Consider the following 20,408-nt stretch of genomic DNA (forward strand, 5'->3'; position numbering starts at 1 on the left):
AGGACTTAACAGCTAGAGTAACTTAAATTAGGGTTTCTGGAAACAGGGGAGTGTAATATTATAACCATCAACCATAACTTTATTCTGCCAATCTATCAATTCCTACTACAAACTGCCTACACAGAACCCAGTTGCATCCCTGAGCTGAGTGTAAAGGGTCTGATGGTGAAGGGAGGCATTAGCTGCAAAACCTTTAGTGTGGATTGTGAGGAAAGGTCATTTGGGGTGGTTTCTGGCCACCCCTCACTGCTACTGAATGAAAACAGGAGGTGCAGGGGTGCTTCAAGGGATTCACCTGACTGCTGTGTTGGTGTCTATGTCAGTAATGATACCTGGGGTGCTTTTTGCCAGCTATTCTCAGCTCTGGGCTGGTGAAGGAGGAAACCTGCATGAAGGGATGCTGCAATGGTGGAGGTAAGGAGTTATTTATTGTTCAAGCAGGTGCTCAAAGTATGCAGATAAAGCAGCTCATTGTATGTGTTCCAAACACCAGCTTGGCTGGACCAGGGGGAAGGAGCTGAGTATTATATCCCTTAGAATCGTGGAATCATGGAATGGTTTGGGTTGGAAGGGGCCTCAAAGATCATCTCCTTCCATCCCCCCTGCTGTGGGCAGGGACTCCTTCCCCTAGACTGGGTTGCTCCGAGCCCCATCCAACCTGGCCTTGAACACTTTCCTGACAGGAAAGAAGGCACAATTTGTAGAAAAATTCCAAGAGTTGGTCAATGCAACAAGGAGTGAAGCTATTTTTTTTAAATTAAGAAAGGTGTGCTATTTTTCACAACCAGCAATAATTTGGGCATCTGAACCATTCCTTAGGAGGACAGACATTGCATGATTTCTAGGAGCACCTGCCTTTTCCCTCTCTTAGATTATGAGCTGTAGTCCCAGAGAAACTTGGTCTCAGTAGATTTAATACCATGTATTTGTATCCCAGGGTTTTCTCTGTGCACATCAAATGCATTCCCTTGGAATGAAATGAGCTTGGAAGGAGAAGTCCAGGAGGACACCTGACCCACGCCAGGTACAAATTCAGCCCGTGGAACCAGGCTAGCAAAGGCAAAGTCACCTGAAACATGTGTAAAGGGAGGCATCAGGTCCCTCATCATGCAGGGTGTCTGCAGGGGGCTATTTTTTCAACCAATATAGAATGATTGGCAGATGACTAAAAATATGAATAGTGTCATTTTTTCCAGCTTCCAGCTGTCTAATGATTTTATGTAGGGGTTGATTCTGATTTCATACACATATTGGACCAATATAATTGCACTGCTGTTAGTTAATGCAGGTCATCTTTTGTGGGGGAAAAACCAGAACTGTGGTTCCAACCCTTCTGTTTGAAATTGCTTCCTCCACTTTTGCAATGTTTCCATATCAGCACGATTTTACTGAATTCTATCGAGCTACACTGTGTTAAGACTCAGTGTCAGAATAGAAAATCAGTATTTAATGAAGAAGCCCATTAGGGAAAAATATCTTTTAGGTTTACAGAACTGCAGCGTTAAAGACAGAAAATTTTCAGGTAATAGTCCTTCAAAGGAGAGTGATCAGAATCCATTAAATTCTTCAAAGACAGGTAGATATAATAAACATAGAAGATATTCTAGAATTTTAAGGCAGATGTGTGTACACTTCAAAGACCCACAAAAAGTATAAAAATTATTTTTCTGGTATGCCTGTAATGAGAAGTGATGGATAGTAAAAAATATAATTTGAAATTCTTGTGGAGAAGAAATTGTGATACAGCTGTAAAAATAAGGGGTCAGTGCTCTGTTGAGCCCAGTTACATTTAATTGAAGATTCTTGAATATACATCAGTGAGTGTCAACGGGTCAAAACCAAAGCAGCTACATGAGGGTAGATCACATTTGCCAAGGGAAAGGGAAAGGGAAAGGAAATTCCTACAGGAAAGGGAACACTAAACCAGTCATAATAAAAAAAAAAATCAAATACGTTTTAATCTGAACTTGGGTAAAGGGGAGACCAATTTATCACTAGAAATCTAATTATAAACTAAAGTTAAGAACCATATGTGGTGGAATTGGAAGTCCTGATGAAGACTGAAAAATCACATTAATTAAGCACTAATGAACATCTTCTGCCTTTTCAGAGTAAAAATGCAAGGCAAGAGAAAGATTTAAAGCTGGTTGGAGTCACAATACTGAAAGTGAACAGACTGAAAAAAAACTTCTCTTTTCTGCCACTCCACACATTTTTTAAGGACCTGATCTATCAGACACATGCAGCCATGAATATGAGACACTACTGAGTGTGAGCATATTTAAGCCATCAATGAAATTGCCTCTAGAACTAAACTCTATATTGAAGATAAATACAAGGCTGGACCCTTGGGTCACAGCTTCACAAAGATTTATGTGTGCATTTAACTTTATGCACGTGGGTAATCCCATTGATCTCTTCGAGACTGCCTACACATGTAAAATGAAGCAGAGTTTTAAATCTTGCCTGAATGATATCTTTAGGTTATTATCTTCTCAATCTATGCACCAACCTGCAAAAGCAGCCTGATCCATGTCCGTGTAAGCCCTTACTAATCTGACAATTGGAGTAAGGCCTGTGTTTCTGCAGGGTTCTTGGCTCATTTTTGAGACTGGAATTAGTGAAAATAAAACTGGATTCTGCATCAGCCTGAACAGTGCCAGATTTGTTTCCAACTAAAACCAGAAATTGAAATTCTGGCGACTGCCTGACATGTTTGTAGAATTGATTGACTTTTTTATTTCAAAGCCATTAGTCATTCTAAATCCTAGGCACTGGATAGTTTAAGTCTGAATTATTCTCATCTCAGCCATCACATTGATCTGACGATGACAGTTTTGAGTTAAAGTGGGCAGTGTCTATCAGCTCTGGTGTTACAGTGACAAGCAAACCTTGCAGGGGCAGAGGATGTTTTTATAAGACCAAGTGAAAAAGCTGCAGAAAAAGGAAAGTTTAGAACTCATAAGTTGTCATTGCAAAGGACTTTCCTTCTACCCAAGCAATTTTTACTCAAGTATTCTTTCTCTAAAGTTCTTTTTTAATTTTTTTTCTGCAGAAAAGGCTAAATGCATGATCATGCCTTGTATTCAAAAGATTTTGTCCAATGAGCTTTCTCAAACAAACAGAAAAGGAAAGAAACCCCAAACAAACCACAGAAAAATATTACTTAATGCCACCACTGATTGTCTAACATTTATAAATTGCATATAAAATGTTATTATATAATATCTGAAGCTAAAATATTCTTATCCAGTTAGACACAAGGGGTTTAAGTCAAAAAAGCTCTTTATATGGACATTAGGCAAACTAATAGATAACAGGCAGTAAGAATACACTGGTTCTAAGTTCTGCTCCATGTGATCTTGTGTCACCTGGCCAACACCAATGGATTCCATGTTCTGCAGTGCAGTAAATAAGTGCAGAACTCGTCCCACACTCTCCAAAAATGCAATGGATTGCTGGCACTGCTAAATCCTCCTGCCAAAAAAAAAAAAAAATCTGAAAGTGATCAGAGGAAAAATGCAACCAATGAACACACTAAGTGCAGTGTTTCACATGTCCTTTAACCAAAGTCACCTACCTCAATGTGTTATTTTTCACAGAGTAATACAAAACCACATTACAGAGGAGGGAGATTTGGTCTGTACTGCTAAAATCCCAGCCCCAGACTGATGCACCAGCCTTGGCTCAAGGGCTAAGTGCCATGATCTGGTTCTTTGTCAATGTGCTTGAACTTTCTTCCTCTCTGGAAAAGAGTGGCTGCATCCCTACTGACTGCAGGTTTTGGGCTGTGAGCTTCCCTGAACCACCCCAAGGATAGCTGGCCTGAGCCAAAAGTGTCCAGGGAGCAGACTTGCATGAAACACACAATGTAGAGGTCTGTAAGTTAGTGTTTGAGTCTGTTTCCTCACACAAATGTATAAACATCATAATAAATGTGCTAAATCAGGGTGCATGAGATTTTGACACATAAAATTACGTAACCCCAAATGCACCTTTTAAAAATGTGTCCCCCAGATTCAGACATCTCACCATCTATTTCAACACAGAAGGATTTTTTTCTTAATGGAAGAACAGCTGATGTCCGAAGCTGATGGTCAGAGTTCTGTTAAACACTGTGTTCACACACAAGGGCTGATGAATGATTAGAAGAAATGAAAGTGCTTTCTAATAAGAAACAACTGGGCTAAAAAAAGTCATGTCAAAGACAGATTAAACTGTGTGCTCCATTTCAAGGCTCCTGCTCTGGCACAGCCATAGTGCTTTGAAAAGAGCAATGGAAGATTTTCCCTGCCAGCGCCTTTCCATCACAGTGAGGTCACTCACAGTCCATGGAGCAGGTTTTGCATGTAGCAGGGCACATCACAGAGCTGCTCTGGAGTGGCAGAGCAGCCACCTGGAGTTTTGAGGTGCACTGGTGAGGCCACACCTCAAATCCTATGTCCAGTTCTAGTCCTGTCACTGCAAGATGGACATTGAAGGGCTGGAGTGTGTCCAGAGAAGGGAACAGAGCTGGAGAAGGGGCTGGAGCAGCAGGAGGGGCTGAGGGAGCTGGGAAAGGGGCTCAGCCTGGAGCAAAGGAGGCTCAGGGGGGACCTTCTGGCTCTGCACAACTCCCTGACAGGAGGGGACAGCCAGGGGGGATCAGGCTCTGCTCCCTGGGAACAGGGACAGGAGGAGAGGAAACAGCCTCAAACTATGCCAGGGGAAATTCAGGTTGGACATCAGGAGGAATTTCTTCACTGAATGGGCTGTTAGACACTGGAAGGGGCTGCCCAGGGAAGTGGTGAATCCCCATCCCTGGAGGTCTCCAAGGAACTACCAGACCTGTTACTCAGTGCCCCAGTCTGGTTGACAAGGTGGGGATTGGTCACAGGATGGGCTCGATGATCTTGGAGGTCTTTTCCAGCCTTAATAATTCTGTGACTTAATGATTCTGTAAAGCTGCCAGCTCTGAGGGTCTTAATGCAGAAGGTGGGACATGAGGCAATTTCTCCCAGCAAAACCCATTGCCAGCTCGGACAGGATGACCCATTCGGAAAGAAGTGCAGTCTCAACACCTGGTCAGTCCTGTCCAAAAGTATTTACTGAAGAGGTGAATTGCAGCCTAGAAAAGAGCCTCAGGACAAGGCTGGTTCCACATGAGCACTGGCACTTGGAATCAGCTGAGGCAGCATCTCCTCCCTGAGGTGCCACCTTTGACACCCCTTTTAACATCCCCACTGGTTCCCATTCAGAAGCTGCCTTGGAAGGACACACTCTCTTTAGGAGACCTGCAGGAGGTACAAGCTTTCACCTCCTCTCCAACTTCATCTCACCAAAGACAGCAGAGCAGGGTGATGGAAGAAATAATTATTTTGCATTTCACATAGTAAAAGTCCAGCTATGGCTAATTTGACAGCATCTTTTGCAAAGCCGCTGAAAACACCATGATTGATTTTACAGGAGAGATTTGAATTCATATAGAGCTCAGCTACATGGATTTGTGCATCATTTGTCTCTTAAAGGCTCCAGTTGGAGAATTATGAATGTGCAGTGGGAGTGGTGGCACATGAGGGAAAAGGATGGGAACTATTACAAGGAAACTCTTGAGTTGTGTCCATGCAAGGAAAGGAACTGACAGCCTTGAAAGAGAAGGACAGGAGGAGGAAGAGAATGGATATTCTTGCTACTCCCATTGCCTGTACATATGGAATTCACTGAAGGAAAAAAGACCTGAAGGAATTTGGATTTGTAAGGCCTAGCGAAACACAGCTCTGACACCAAACATGTGGGAAAAGGGAGATTTGCCGTGTGAAAGAGGAAGTCTTTAATTCTTGCCAAGGGGGAGGGCAACAAGAAATCTTGGGAGTTCTCAGTCCACAAGGATTAGCTTGTAACTATTTTATGCCCTGTCAGTTTATCAGAACTGGAGTTCTGATAAAGAACAGAGAGAAAGCAAATTGATATTTCTACAGGAGCAACATTATGAGAAATCAGTTACTTTTATTTCATGATACAACTCCAAGCAAAATAATTTTTTGTGTGTAAGCATGTAGTGTTACTGGGATGAAAAATCTAAATAAGATATATTTATTAAGAAAATGCAGCATCCTAGTTTTATTATGGATTTCCATATGCCATCTTTGGGTGATCAAATAAGAAGTCATTAATTACTGTGAGAGGGTATTAAAGGGCAGCTCCTTGGAGTTCCCCAAAGTAACATTGCAAATGATGATCTTTATTTTGTTTCTGCCATGAGGGTAAATGAAATAACCTTGATTTTTCAGTCAAATCCCCTATCACCTATTGTCTTGCCTTGCATGAACCTGCCTGAACTGAAATCCGTGTAGTAATATTAGGAATATAAATCACTCATTTACCTTCAGGAAAGGAGGATGGGGCAGCCCGTGCTGCCTGCGCGATGTGAAGGACTTGAGCCAGCCTGAAATCGGTGAGGCAGGGGAAGGCTTTTGTTTCATGTCTCACGCACAGGAGCGAGGGAGGTCGGATTCTCCCCCTTCCCAGCCTGCCAAGCAGCCAAAAATTGGAGCCCCACGGGAGGGCTGGGTGAGATACCACGCTGCTAACAGAGGCTTCAAGGCAGCCCATCTGCTGCCACTGTCACGCTGCTGCTGTGACACAGCGGAGCTGCCAGGGAGGACACCTCACTCCTGGGCTCTTTGTGGAGTCCTTGGGAATCAGAGGCATGGTCCATTCAGAGGGGCTGGAGTAGACTGTGGGAATGGGAAACTTGATGGATTTGGGGGCAGGGAGAATGTGAAGCCGCTTGCATTTTCTGGGAAAGTGTGCATGAAATCAATGGGCTGTTGGGGGGGGGGGGGGGTGGGTGGGAAGGAGGAAGAATTTGTAATTCATGTATTTGTTCTCTGATAGGGAAATATAATACTGGTGGATTTGCTTTGGAGAGGAAAAAAATACTATTTGAGAAGAAGGTTACTTGCATGACCAGAGAATGATTGAGGGACCCCTGTTTTAAAAGAGCTGGATGCCTAAGCCTGAATTAATAAACTAGGAACTGCTGTTGAAACAATGCAAGGAATTTCTGCAGGAAAGACAGAAGGGACCCTGGAAAAGCAAGAAGGTAGGAAAAGTTATCAATTTAGTGATCAAGATCAAAACAGATCAGAGATCCTTCTGCTAATTTATTTCTTCTCTCTCTCTTTTTAAAAATCCTTTTCCTCAGGAATAAATGTTTAAGTGGAAATACATTTCATTATGACTCTGCCAGTTTCTTGGTTTGGAAGGATGGAGGTGAGGACTAGGTTTTGTTTATTTTGAAAAATAAAATACATTGGATCTGAAAATTGCCAAACAAGTTATTGCTTCACTTCCCAGATGCATGAACACAGAAAACATCCAGGCTGAGTTCTCATAAGTTTTCAGTGTTTTCCACTGTTTGCTTTTGATGCCTGAGAGTTCTCAGCAGCTCTAAATGAAGAGGGGAAAAATGACATAAATGTTTGAGTTATTTAAAATCTAAGACCTAAAATCAATCTTTGGCCAGCTCAAATTCTACTCTATCCATTCTTCTGCAGTATCATCACTGATATCTAAATGATAGTGATGTCTTTGCTGATATAAGCCATGATATAATAAATGATATAATGTCTTTGCTGTTTCTGCAGAGTGAATTAGGAGGGGATTTCACTGATGCCAGCTGCAATTAAGCATGAAATTCTGGTTTTCCTTTTACCCCTTTTCTCAGTGTTCGTAAAAGTTTTACCCAAACTCTTTCTGGCCAATGGAAAACTTTTCCTTGGTTTCGTCTCACACCCAGACCCTCAAAAAGTTGGGGTTTTTTTATAGCAAGACCTTCTTTTTGTTCCCATTTATTCCAAAGCCTGAACAAGGCAGTTTTATTTTGTAGGAAGACGTGTGATAGTGCTTGGAGAGCAGAGCTCCTTGGCTTGATTTTCTGTGGGGATAAGATTGATGTTAACAAACTGTTTGATGTCTGCTGTTGTCCTTTCTCTTCATAATCTCAAAACCCTTTTCCAATTTCAGGTACATCTGGCAGATGACTTCAGTTTTCAGAGGCACTGAACTGCAAATTTCAATAAATTAGTAGCTGGGATAGAAGAAGATCCAAACTAGTTTTTCCTGAGGGAAAAGTTGGAGCAGAAAGTCAAATACATGATCAGAAACCAGAGTAGCAAGGCAGTGGAAGTGCTCTAGTCTTGAAGCAAGTCTTGGCCAGAATTTGGTATTCAGAGGAGAGCTCAGCCACAAAACCTGGAGCACCAGGGTGTCAGGCTTCAGGTGTTGCGCTGATCATGGAATGATTCACACTCCTAGGGAGGAGGAAGACTTGTGAATGAAGTATTTCTTTGTAGATACAGACTTTTTCTCATTTCCTTATTTGAAGAGAATGACAAATTTTAGTCTGAAAACATTAAAAGAATGTGAAGAAAATGCTTTTATTTTCCTGAATTTTCTAGACAACACTGGAACACATCCCTTCACTTTCTTTTCTGAAGTCCTTCTATTCATTCATTTGCCTAATGATCCCATACTTTTTTCTTTTTAATTTTATGAATTATAAGTAAGAACTCTTTGATTTTTTTTTTTATTACATCAAAATACAAACGTTGCCAGAATTAAGTAATCTGTGCCGGAGATCACCTTATTGTCATCACTTATAACAAAAGATTAGGGACTGTAAATGGTAACTGTGGAGTGGTGAAAACAAATTTAGTTTCCTATGCAAAGACTTTTTTTCCTGTCTTTCCATCACTGTAAATGTATGTACAATTCCTCTTTTGGACAGGAGCCTCTCATCTTTTGACCTTAGAAAAGGTTGGGTTTTCTTTTTATTGTCAAAGAGTCGAGGGGACAAATGCAAGGTGTGGAACAACTGAGTAGGCAGCAAATCTCCAAAAGGGAATTTGTGAGTCAGCAGATCCATCCTGATGAAAAAAGGAATCCTGTAAAGATGAGGGGTGCTATAGAAGGTACGGGAGGTAATACCTCTTTCCCATGTGGATAAAGCCCCATCTGGGATCCTGTGTCTGGGTAAGCACAGGTAACAGCTGGAGAAATGACCCTTGCCAACTGGCAAAAATACAGAGATGAACACCAAGAATTATTAGAGGTCCAGAAAACACAACTTGTGAGACAGGAGCGAAGGAGCTGGGTTTGTTTAGTCTGGGGAAGGGAGGAATGTGCAGAGACATGATAATAGCCACCAGGAACAGGACAAGACAAGATGTGTTTGAATTGCCTCAACAGAGAGAGGGTGGGAATTAGGGGAAAAAAAGCAGCTTTTTAATGGCAAGATATTGAAGGGCTGGATTAGTTTCCTTCAGGAATTTGTGGAGGCTTTCACTGGAGGTTTAAAGAGCAATTTAGACAAACATTTGCCAGGTGAGTTATAAGACCGAAGTTTGCTTATATGTAACCCTGCCCAGGGTAGAAAAATGGGCTGGGTGACTTCTTAAAGTCTGTGGCAGCCTACATTTCAGTGGATTTTTTACCATTGCTTAAAATCATGATTTTGAATATTTTAAAGGATTTTTAAAGTGAATGGGGCCTAATCCTCTGTTCCTCACACACAGCTTTCCTCCTTATATGTGCATCAATGCATTCCTTACCTTGGCTGATTATCATCCTGACTGTTCATTATTGTGAGAATTTTATGGGCAGAAACAAGTGACTATAAAGACTATATTAGATCTAAGGTTTTCCCTTCATAGCATTTATAAAATGTGCAAGACATATTTTTAAATACTTATTCATTATTCTATTAACACCTGGTTTAATAAGCTTTAAAGAAGCTTTAGAAGTCTGACATATTTTTATTCAAGATAGATTCTTCCAGGGTATATATTTGGTTATATTTTCAAATGTGAAAATAATGCAGTATTCTGTTACTGGTTTTTACATTTCTTTCTTTTTTCTTTTTTTCTGTGTATAACAGATACAGATAAAAAGTAGCTAATTAGACTTTGGCTGAAATATCCCTTCCCTTTTATCAGTTTTAAATTTACTGACTTTGAATTCAACTACTTTCCTTCTGCTTCTGAACTGTAGGTCAAAATAAACAAAAGTTTGCATTATGCCAGTCCTTTCTGGTGCATCCCTTCTCATTCACCCCTCTCAGATCCATGGACCAGCTATTCCCAGTCTGGCTTGCAGGTGTCCTTTTGTCTCTCTGAGGGTCAAAACTGGCTGTTGGCTGGGTGTCTTTCAAGCCAGAGCATGTGCCACACAGTGAGAGGAGGAGAGACAGCTGAGAGCAGCACCTTTGGAGCACCAGCAGAATGGCAGATGGATTTAGCTTCAGTTTTTGGACAACTTGAGTCATCTAAGCACACAAGAGTTAGATGGAAGACAGGTTGCATGGTATATTCTGGTATCTTAAATGTGACAGCAGCCACCAACAGAGGTGGGAAAGCTTTGCAAAATCCTCTCAGGAGGATGATGCGGAACAATCTGCTTCAAAAACTATGTTCCACCTTCCTTGTTAACAATCAGAAATTGAAATGAAACTTGAAGAATACAACTTAGCAGTAGGAGTAAGTTAAACTCTGAGGAAAAACAGAAGCAAGTGCTATATAGGGAAATACAATGCAATACAAAATAGTTTGGGAAAGAGAAACAAACTACCGAAAAGCCCCTCAGAAGACTGGGTCTATCAAAGCATAAAACATAAAGTTAATATAAGTTTTAAAAGGTCTTATATTATTCCATTTGAATTGAGATGGTTCAATGTTTTGGAGGAGACTGTGGGCGACAAGATTGTAATGAGCTATAAAACCTGTGTCTGTATCAGGTCAGTGTGCTCCAGTACGTAATAGAACAAAAAATCCTCAGTTTTCCAGATGTACATTCTAAAGGTTTTCTTCCCTGCAAAAACATCTCTGTCCGCTCACAAACAGAATTATTATTTAGTGAAAAATGCCAGGAATGGTTGTTCCCATCCTTCATCTGCCTTTGAGAAGTTTATCCAGGTGCAAAAAGATTTTTTAAAATTTTTTGGTCTAACTTGGTGCATTTTTTGGTCTATTTTGGTGCATTGAATAAAGTTTTTCTTATTTTTCATGCAGAAATACAGGGATCATGGATTCCGTGGTTCTGGTGTGAGGAACCGCTACTTGTTGTTGTCATGGAGGTTTTTCAGTGGGTGTGGAAAGTGTTACTACAACAAAGAGTGTTTGTTTTGATGGTCATTGGTTCTGACAGTATAAAAATAATTTAGACTCTATTAATGAGGACAACAGGTTGATTTTGTGCAGTCCCTAGCTGGATAAAAACGTTGTGTGCTGGGTGAGTAACTGGCTCACAGGCTGGGCACAAAGGGTGACAGTGACTGTGGCGACGTCAGAATGGGGACCTGTCACTGGTGGGGTCCTGCAGGGCTCCATCCTCGGCCCTCTGCTCTTCAACAACCTCATTAATGACCCAGATGCAGGACTGGAAGGGATACTAAGTTAGTCTGCAGATAACCCTAGACTGGCAGGAGCTGCTGACTCCCTGTAAGGCAGAAAGGCCCTGCAGAGAGCCCTGGACAAACAATGGGGTCACCAATTGTGTGAAGTTTAACAAAGACAAGGGCTGGGTTCTGCACCTGGGATGGGACAGCCCTGGATGTACAGACAGACTGGGGAATGAGGGGCTGGAGAGCAGTGCTGTGGAAAGGGTCCTGAGGGTCCTGGTCAGTGGCCAGTTGGACATGAGTCACCAGTGGCCTGGAGCCAGGAGGGACATCCCTGTCCTGGGGGCACCAGGCCCAGCATCGACAGCCGGGCTAGGGAGGGATTGTCCTGCTCTGCTCTGGGCTGGGGCAGCCTCACCTTGAATATTGTGTGTGGTTTTGGGTGCCACAATACAAGAAAGATCTAAAGCCGTTAGAGAGTGTCCAAAGAAGGGATGTGAAGATGGTGAAGGGCCTGGAGGGGAGGCCATGTGGGGAGCAGCTGAGGACACTGGGTCTGTTCAGCTGGAGGAGACTGAGGCCAGAGCTCACTGTGCTCTTCAACATCCTCATGAAGGAAGCTGAGGGGCAGCTTTGAGCTCTGATCTCTGTGTGACGAGGGACAGGACCCAGGGAACAGCTGGAGCTGTGTCAGGGAGGGTGAGGCTGGGTATCAGGAAAAGGTTCTTCCCCCAGAGGGTGCTGGAGCACTGAACAGGCTCCCCAGGGAATGGGCACGGCCCCAAGGCTGCCAGAGCTCCAGGAGTGTTTGGACAACGCTGTCAGGGATGCACAGGGTGGGATTGTTGGGGTGTCTGCCAGGAGCTGTATTTCAATGATCTTTGTGGGTCCCTTCCAACTCAGCACAGTCTGTGATTCTACCATTTTGTAACCCAGAGGCCACAGCAATCATCCAGGTGGCCAAAGGAGACAGAGCAGGGAACAGAACCTTGGTGTCCTTCAGTGTCACAGCTGTGCTGTCTGTCCCTCAGATATGTAAATTTTAGTGATTTCTCATTTCTCCAAAGACAGAGAGATTTTGTTCCAGGGCAATTTTTATTCCCTGCTTTTTGGTTTTTTTTGGTTTTTTTTTTTGGTAAACCAACAGGACAAAACAAATGTTGAAGCCCCTAAGATGTTAATAAAAATGGAAATTCTTGTCTTCCAGTCAGCTCTAGCTGCTGCCTGTTACCAGTTTTGGGGAAGATGCTCACACAGCTTCAGGAAATTAACAGCAGGGAATAACTTCACATTGGAAAGATATTCATCATATGGCATCTGTGCATGAGCGGATGTAATTTGAAGACTTCTGTGATGTACAGCTCATCAAAAGCCATTTTCCACACTGGAAATGATGGCAACCCAAAGTATGGGCTTGTGCTAGCCAGTCTTGATGTTGTCATGTTGTCTTGGGGGTTTGGTCAACTTTAAAAAGAAATTTCATTGCCACTGCTTGAAGAAAAAAGAAAAAAAAAGAAAATAAACTACCATATTGCTACCAATCTTCAACTGGCTATCAGTTTGCTACATGGAACTGCAAAGTGACATCTAAGTTGTGATTTATTTTTAAAAATTAAGGGCAGGCCCATTATGCCAGCACTAAAAGACTCTGGGTGTTTGCAATGGCCAATTACTGTGGAAACTGCTGAAACAAATAAATGTTTGGATAAGGATCTGGAACAAACGCCTTCATTTTTTAAAGAATTCTTGCAAAATATCACTAGACCAAGAAATCCCAACCACTCATCTGCTTGTTGCTACATCTATATCCTTCTCTGGAATTCTTTGCTGCAGATCTACAAAGGAATAAATGAAAAACTGCTGTTCTCCCACTTAACCTATAGCAAGCAGCCTTTAAAAACAACTCATCTGTTACATTCCAGCCATATTTAGCTGTTTTTATCAGAGCTGTGCGGTAGGAAATGATTTGTGGGGGTTTTGAAAGACTGAAATATGAGGATATTCAAGTCCTGCTTTGAATCCAATATAATCCTGCACATGAACTTGTCCCATTGAAATCAGGTTCATAAAAGCATACCTGTACACACCCTTCCTAAAGTCAATTCTAAATGCCTCTGGTACTGCAATCCTGCTTGATGGGGCAGATCTTGCTTCTCCAGGGAAAAACAGAGCATGGCAAGAACCCAGTATCTTGCCATTCTGTGCTATTCCCTTTCCAAACAGTGGGAACGGAACAAAATGTAAGAAAACTAGAAAAGAAAATGCATAGGTGGCACATAAATAAAACCAGTGCATTTTATTACTTAAAAATTCATGCAGACATACACACAGACATAATTTTACAAAAAATGAAAGGGAGACTGAAGTATTAGACTGAAGTATTTGCTTTTTCAGAAGTTTTGAAAGCAATATTTGCTTTATGTAGATTCAAATAAAGAAAGATAAATCCTATTTTTTTTATTAACACAACATCAAAGTCCACATACAACATGTTCTATGCGTGAGTTACTAATTCTCTTTTCATCCTTAAATGTATTTATTAGCTCTGTCTAGGTTTACATTAATATTGTGACACACACACACAAATGTATTTTATCCCATTTACAGATGCAGCTTTTGTGGTTTTATTGTTGCAATAACAGGCTTCCCAAGCAATGGGGTTCCAAATCAATGTGCTATTTATTGTGTTATCTATGTTCATGTTTCTCATTTCTGTTTATCATGCTATCTATGTTCATGTTTCTTATTTCCAGTTGCAAGGAAAAAAGCTTCTTGGTTCTGTGAATATAACATGCATGCTCACCCAGCAAAGCACTGAAATCAGATTTATCATCCTCATTTTAATGTCCCCACTGCCTCTGATTAGGGCTGACTAGGGAGCACCATACTGGTAATTAACATGTTTCTGTTTTTTAAAGATATACTTCTCGTAAGAAGCATAAAAAACTATATTTTTTTTATGTGAAAGTATTTTAACACTTGAAATATGAAAGTTTATGAATGTATGTCATTTTATTAAAAGTCTAAACCAAAACTCATCAATGTCCCTATCTTGGATATATAAAGTATAGAAATGCATATAAACCATCACAAATTAAAAATTAACATCTAACAAGGCAAATCATGTTAATTTTCAGTTATGATAGCAAAAAATCTTCCCTCTTGTTTATTTGTTTTACTGATTTATGCAGTAGCTTTTTTTGCTAGAGGCTCATGATGTGAGAGAACAGCACAGTCCTGCAGTCCTTCCCACAGAAATGGTGCCAAAGGACATTCCAGAACTGGGGACAGTAAAAAAGATTGAAATTAAATTTAAAAGTATTAGCAAAAATATTAGCATGACAAAATTCAAACAAATAAGTATGCTATATTTAGGCAGAGTGGACAAAACACTGGAGAGAACAGAGAGAGACGTGAGAGAGAACTCATTTAGGTACTCTGAGCAGGAGACTCTTTATGATTAAGCCTTCTGGAACCAAGCTAAATTAAATATAATTTATAAATACAATTTATAAACAGAATTAATAAATATAATGCATAAATATAATTCACAAATATAAATTAAATACACCTCTTCAGCCATTTTAAATCCAGGTGTCTTTAGGCACCACAAGGATATAGATGTGCTTCAGCCCATGTCACACAGTAGGTGAGCAGTAACACCAGGAACAAACCCCACATTTACTGCTAGACCACACAGAATTAAGCCCAGGATGGATGGCTGAAATATCAGGCATCAAAGAGTGAAATAAGAAGATCAAATGTACTTTTCCAAATGCTTTGCAAAATAAAATAGTGGGTTTTTTTCCCAGCACTCCAATCCCGTAAGCACCCTTTTGTTTTCAGTGCTTGGTGATACTGGGTTTCAGTTTGTGGTTTTGCTATTGTTCTTCCAAATGAAGTAAAGAAACATACACTAAATAAAATGAGGGGTGCAGTTGACCTCCAACATTTCAAGAAAGGGCTTGTTATGTTTACCGCATTTAAATGAAAATCTACTTTGGCTGGAGCAGCAAAATAAAAGAGCAGAAGGAACAAGGTAGTTGGATGATCGAGAGTTTTCCTAACAGCAAACACTTTTCAAGGTGGGCCGAGATTATGGGACCAAATATTTAAACTTGGCAGAGATCTAAATTCACTGGAAACTCTGTGTTTGCCTCTGAGGCAAATGTCCTGGGCTGATTTTACTCTTCTCCTTCCCTATTTTCTCTTGACTTCTGGGACAACACATGCACCTATTTACTACCAGCCAACCAACCTACACAGTTAACTATTCTACTTTCAAACACCCAGATGGAACAACTCATGTATATACCAGCTCTTGACACTGATCGTGCTGTAATCAAACCTCTCCTGATGGGAGAGAGTTTTTAAAGTCCTTGCTAGGAGTTCCAGAGACAAATGGGACTTTCAGCCTTTGCTGCTTCTTGATAGTTGTTTATTAAGTCTTATCAGAGAAAAAGAGTCACTGGTGTGATCCAGACATAGCACAAAGAAGGGAATGCAGGAGAAAGCTGAATTATCAAGATTACACGGCCTTTTTAAAAGCAATTCAACCAATGGTTACTAAAAACGTACATTATTTTCACTTTCCTACCAATTATTCAGTAATACAGCCAGGAACTGCAGAATTCTTTGTCCAGTCATCCCAAACTACTTTTACTGCAGAATATGGAGTAGTAGAAGAAGAAGAAGCTGGTTTGGAGAACAACAATCCTCCATTTTGATGTTTTTTGCTTTTATCTATTCACTACATTAACAAACACAAAACCTCTAAATTTTTTACCCTGTGACAATCTTACATAGTAGTCTATCACCTAATTTACACTAGTGTAGTTTCTAGTTCTTCTCTAATAGTAGGCAGTTTTTTCCAAGGTTGGAGGTCAAAACCAGTGTTGTTCAGGGGGGTAAAAACCTTCAAAATGGGCAGAGAAATATTCTCTGCGCTTTGGGTTCCCACAGCTCTGAAGATAGAAGCCCAAGCTAAAAAAATAATGGGAATTGAAAAATGGAACACTGGAATGTGTAGGCTTTGCTTCCATTTCTACATCTCTTTCGTGGCTCTTGACTTAATCTAGCTAAAAAAAAAATCTCTCTTTCATAAAGGCATTTGCAATGATTTTGAAAACTGATGTGGCTCCCAACCTGCCTGACATATCCGTAATATTTCCCAGGTTTGCACTTTGGAAACCTTTGAAATGAAGCAAAAATCTCTGCAAGTGTTTATGTGCAAGAACATAATTGCCTTTATATATGCATTTAAAATCTAAATGTGCAATGTATGTGTGACAAGACCTCCTGGACCATAGAGGAAATTCTGCTCAGGATTTTCATCATTTAGACTTTCTTCTCTAACACTCCCATTGCTGCTTTTATTTCACACTTGCTGTTCCACATCCCAGGCTTTCCTTGCCCATGGCAAGAAAGGGTTTAGGCACCACCTATTGAATTTCAGATTGATTCACACTATCACTTTCAGCAGAATTACACTTGGAATGTTTCTGACCCATTAGTTTTAAGTAGTACTTTTGCGGGAACTGTGCAGCTGGGGGAGTATGTCTGTGTCCGGCTATGATTTCCACTTGGGATAGGGAAGATCATTTTAGATGTTGCTATTACTGTGAATTAAATTATTTATTGAGCAGGTCCCAAAGTCTTGTGTCCATCTTTGCCCCCTTCTCCAGAGAAGGAACGGGGGAATACAAACTATTGCAGCACGTGGAGAAAAATGACATTGCAATAGACATTAAAAATGTCATTTATCCTTCAGCTGCAAGTATTCAACTGTTAGGAAATGCTGGAGAGTGAACAGGAAAGGAACTTTGTCTTTTTTCTTGAAGATACTGAGCAAAATCCACAGGTGATAGAGTTACTAGAATTATGAATGAGAGCAGAAATGCTCTTGAAGTTTTGCTCTATTTTCCTGCATCCTATTCCTAACCCTCATCAGGATTCTAGGAATGCTATGGTACATGTGTGTGAAGGTAAGTGGATATCATCCTCTGTTTGCCTCACCCCTGGAAGTGTTCCAGGCCAGGTTGGACAGGGCTTAGAGCAACCTGGGATAGTGGAAGGTATCCATGCACATGGGAGGGGGTTGGATCCAGATTATCTTTAGGGCCTCTTCCGATTCAGGCCATTCTATGATTCTGTGCATAACTCAGTAAATCTTTATTATTTCAGCTGGCACTCAATCCTTAAACACATTAACTAGAAAAAAACCCAGTCCATTTCTCTGGTTCTCTCCTGTTTCAGGGAATTATCTGAGTAACCAATCCAGCAAGCCTAGGTCAGTGAGTTTTCCTGAAGGGAAACAGGGCATGGATGGCCCAAACACAGGAGTGGTATCAGAGACAGGAACTGTATTGATAAATTGGATATGAAGAGATTAAGAGTGACTGGCACTTGGCAAGCTTTGCCTTTTTCAGATAGATCCTGGAGATCATTTTCTGACCGCCCCACAAAGAAGGGAACAAAACTGGGTGGTGGCAGGCCCATATTGCAGGGCCACCTCCCTGCTCACAGGGATTTAGGGATTTATCAGTAAACCACCCGTCACAACTTCACAGTCCCACAGAATGGGTGCTACAACTTCTACCCACAGCTTTGCACCTTTCTGCCAGATCCTTTTTGTCTTCATGCACACACACAACAGGGAAGGGAAGCTGTGGCAGAATCTTTATCCTACACATGCTTTTCCTCAGATCCTACCTCAGTGCCAGTGGTAGGAGAACTGGTAAAGTTTGCCAAGTTTCTTTGTAACTCCCAGATACCAAATCAACTGAAGTTGCTGATGAGTGACTTGCAAAATCCTAATCTGGCCTCTGACAGGAACACCCTGTGTGGCTTTCAGCAAGTCTCAACACCTTTCCGCTTCTGCCTTCCCATGGCTAAAATGTTTATTTGTCTGTCACACCAGGTTTTTTGGGAGAATTCATAATTCAGCACATCACAGAAATAGTGCTTTTCCTGCAGTGAGTTAAATAAATCAGGCCATCAAGAGTGAGATAAGGTCTGCCCTGAGAAGGCACTTGATGTCTAGGGTCATTTTAGAGTTTATAACGCATCAAAGTCTACATAAATAAATCAATTCAATGCAGACAAGAGGAAAAATTGTTCCAAAAAAGCACAGTTCAAGAAGCTATTGCTGAGCACAGGTTAATCACTTAAAAACAGCAGCTCCTCTTCGAAAAAGTAAGGTAATAATTGGGTATATCTTCTGTTCTGTAAAACCTATCTCACAGCTGTCACAAGTGAGAGGCTTTTAGTTAAGTGAATGAAAGAACAACCATCACTACCCCTCCCAGAGCACTCTTTCCCTTAAAACCAGCACAACCCCCAAAATGTGCCACCTGTTCCTTAATTCCTGCAATAACAGAATTTGTGAGATGAAACTGGCCAGGCTTAGCATGAGAATAGGGTGCATATTTATGCACAAGAAATGTTACATTATGACACCTGTCCCACAGGTCGTCCGGTCTAGGAATGAGCACCCTGGTCTAGTGCAAGGTGTCCCTGCAGAGAGGCTGGAAAGAGATGATCCCTATGGTCCCTTCCAACTCAGTCCATTCTATGATTCTATGATACTATGAATACACAGGCTCATAGTTTGTATTTATACAGCCAGACATTGAGATCTTTTTGTCTCTGTGCTGTCATTACAGCTTCAGGAGCAACTGCATAATATGAAGAATATTCAGAACAAAACTGACACCAGGCTTGGAGGACTCCTTTAAGGATTACAGAGAGTTGAAAGTGTGATATTAACGTGACAAGGGCAGCCACAAAGAAAGGGAATTATTCCTTGTTTCCCAGAATAGCCTAGAAACACATTTCTCCTCTAAGATGGAATAGGCAAAGCTCTGCATTAGTAAAATGGCTACTATAAAAGCAGTGAGAGAGTAAAGGGATTGATTCCTTTACTCTGCAGCAATTCAAAACCAGATATATGAAAATATTAGCATGATTAAATGACAAGATATCGAGTAATGCTGCAACATGGCAGCATTCAGATTGTTTTGCTGAAGAGGGGTTTGGGGCTTTTAGGACAACCTCTGGCAGCTTTTTCCAGCTGTGATGCCCCAATGTCCAGTCCTTCAGACAGACATGGATCAATTTTATGTCCACATTTCTGTAGGAACAATTCAGTACCCTCACAGCTGACAGATGACAGGATAGATATGCCCAGAGTAGAAAATGGATCTCCATTTTCTGCAGCTCTTTGCAAGTGGTAATTAAATCGTGCAGCACAGAATTAAAATTCATAGAATCACAGAAACTGGGGATAGGAGAGAGCCGCTAAGGTCATTTTTGTCCCTGCCCTTCCTTCTGCCAATGCTTTGCCCAGCACTTTGTAGCCAATTTGAAATGCTCTCTACTTACCCAGAGCTTTTAAGAGACCCTCGTTTGATTTATGCACAGCAGAAAATGATACCTTTTCTCCAGAGACGGACAATTTGCCTCATTCAAAGAGTTGTGTAATCAATTTCATTTACCAATTACAGCCCTTCGTTAACACGTGGCCGCTGGGGCACTGGGGAAAGCAGGAAGTTAATGAGATTGAGGATGGGATCAGGGGGGTCTCCTGAATGCCTTGTTTTGCCCTGACAGCCCAGTAAATCTTGAATCAGCCAAGTGCTTCTGAAGGAAGAAACAGCTTTGGAGATTCATCTCAGTTGTGTCCCTGTTCATTCAGCTGTGGATTAGATGGGTTTGCTGCTTTAGAGGGACACCTGGGTTTGGCAGGGCAGAGAGGAATGGCGATCCAAACTTCCTCAAAGCTGCTGGGTGTTCCCTTGGAAGTGCAGAGAACCTCACAGTGGGGACTGAGGTGGGTTTTCAGTCCTCAGTTTCAGGTGGGGTAAATGCTATCTGAGAAAGGCACTTTCCTTTCACATGGCATGGACATGAATTTTGGATCTCCCTGGAAACTTGTAGCCTAAGCCTGCAAAGCCTAAAGTGACTTTGCTCTTGCATGAGCTCCTCCCACAACCCTGAGGCTTGAGTCTTAAAAATGTGTCTGAGGCCCCCA

General features: G+C 41.3%; 2 long non-coding RNA genes across 4 annotated transcripts; one reads left to right on the forward strand and one right to left on the reverse strand.

The window, feature by feature from the left end:
• Positions 1-1,769: 1,769 nt before the first annotated feature.
• Positions 1,770-6,447, reverse strand: LOC116443377. The gene is made up of 2 exons (XR_004239851.1): positions 6,363-6,447; positions 1,770-3,477 (listed from the first exon to the last, which is right to left on the reverse strand). It is a non-coding gene; the product is annotated as an uncharacterized LOC116443377 (long non-coding RNA).
• On the forward strand, positions 4,724-14,415 carry LOC116443376. 3 transcript variants are annotated; one of them, XR_004239848.1, is made up of 5 exons: positions 4,724-6,549; positions 6,877-7,084; positions 7,187-7,254; positions 8,008-9,366; positions 12,585-14,415. It is a non-coding gene; the product is annotated as an uncharacterized LOC116443376 (long non-coding RNA). The 3 variants fall into 3 exon arrangements; XR_004239849.1 differs by having other exon boundaries at positions 4,725-6,549; positions 8,008-9,015; XR_004239847.1 differs by lacking the exon at positions 12,585-14,415 and having other exon boundaries at positions 4,727-6,549; positions 8,008-10,058.
• Positions 14,416-20,408: the final 5,993 nt, after the last annotated feature.

Source organism: Corvus moneduloides, chromosome 4, assembly GCF_009650955.1.
Source record: "Corvus moneduloides isolate bCorMon1 chromosome 4, bCorMon1.pri, whole genome shotgun sequence".
Taxonomy (NCBI): Eukaryota; Metazoa; Chordata; class Aves; order Passeriformes; family Corvidae; genus Corvus; species Corvus moneduloides.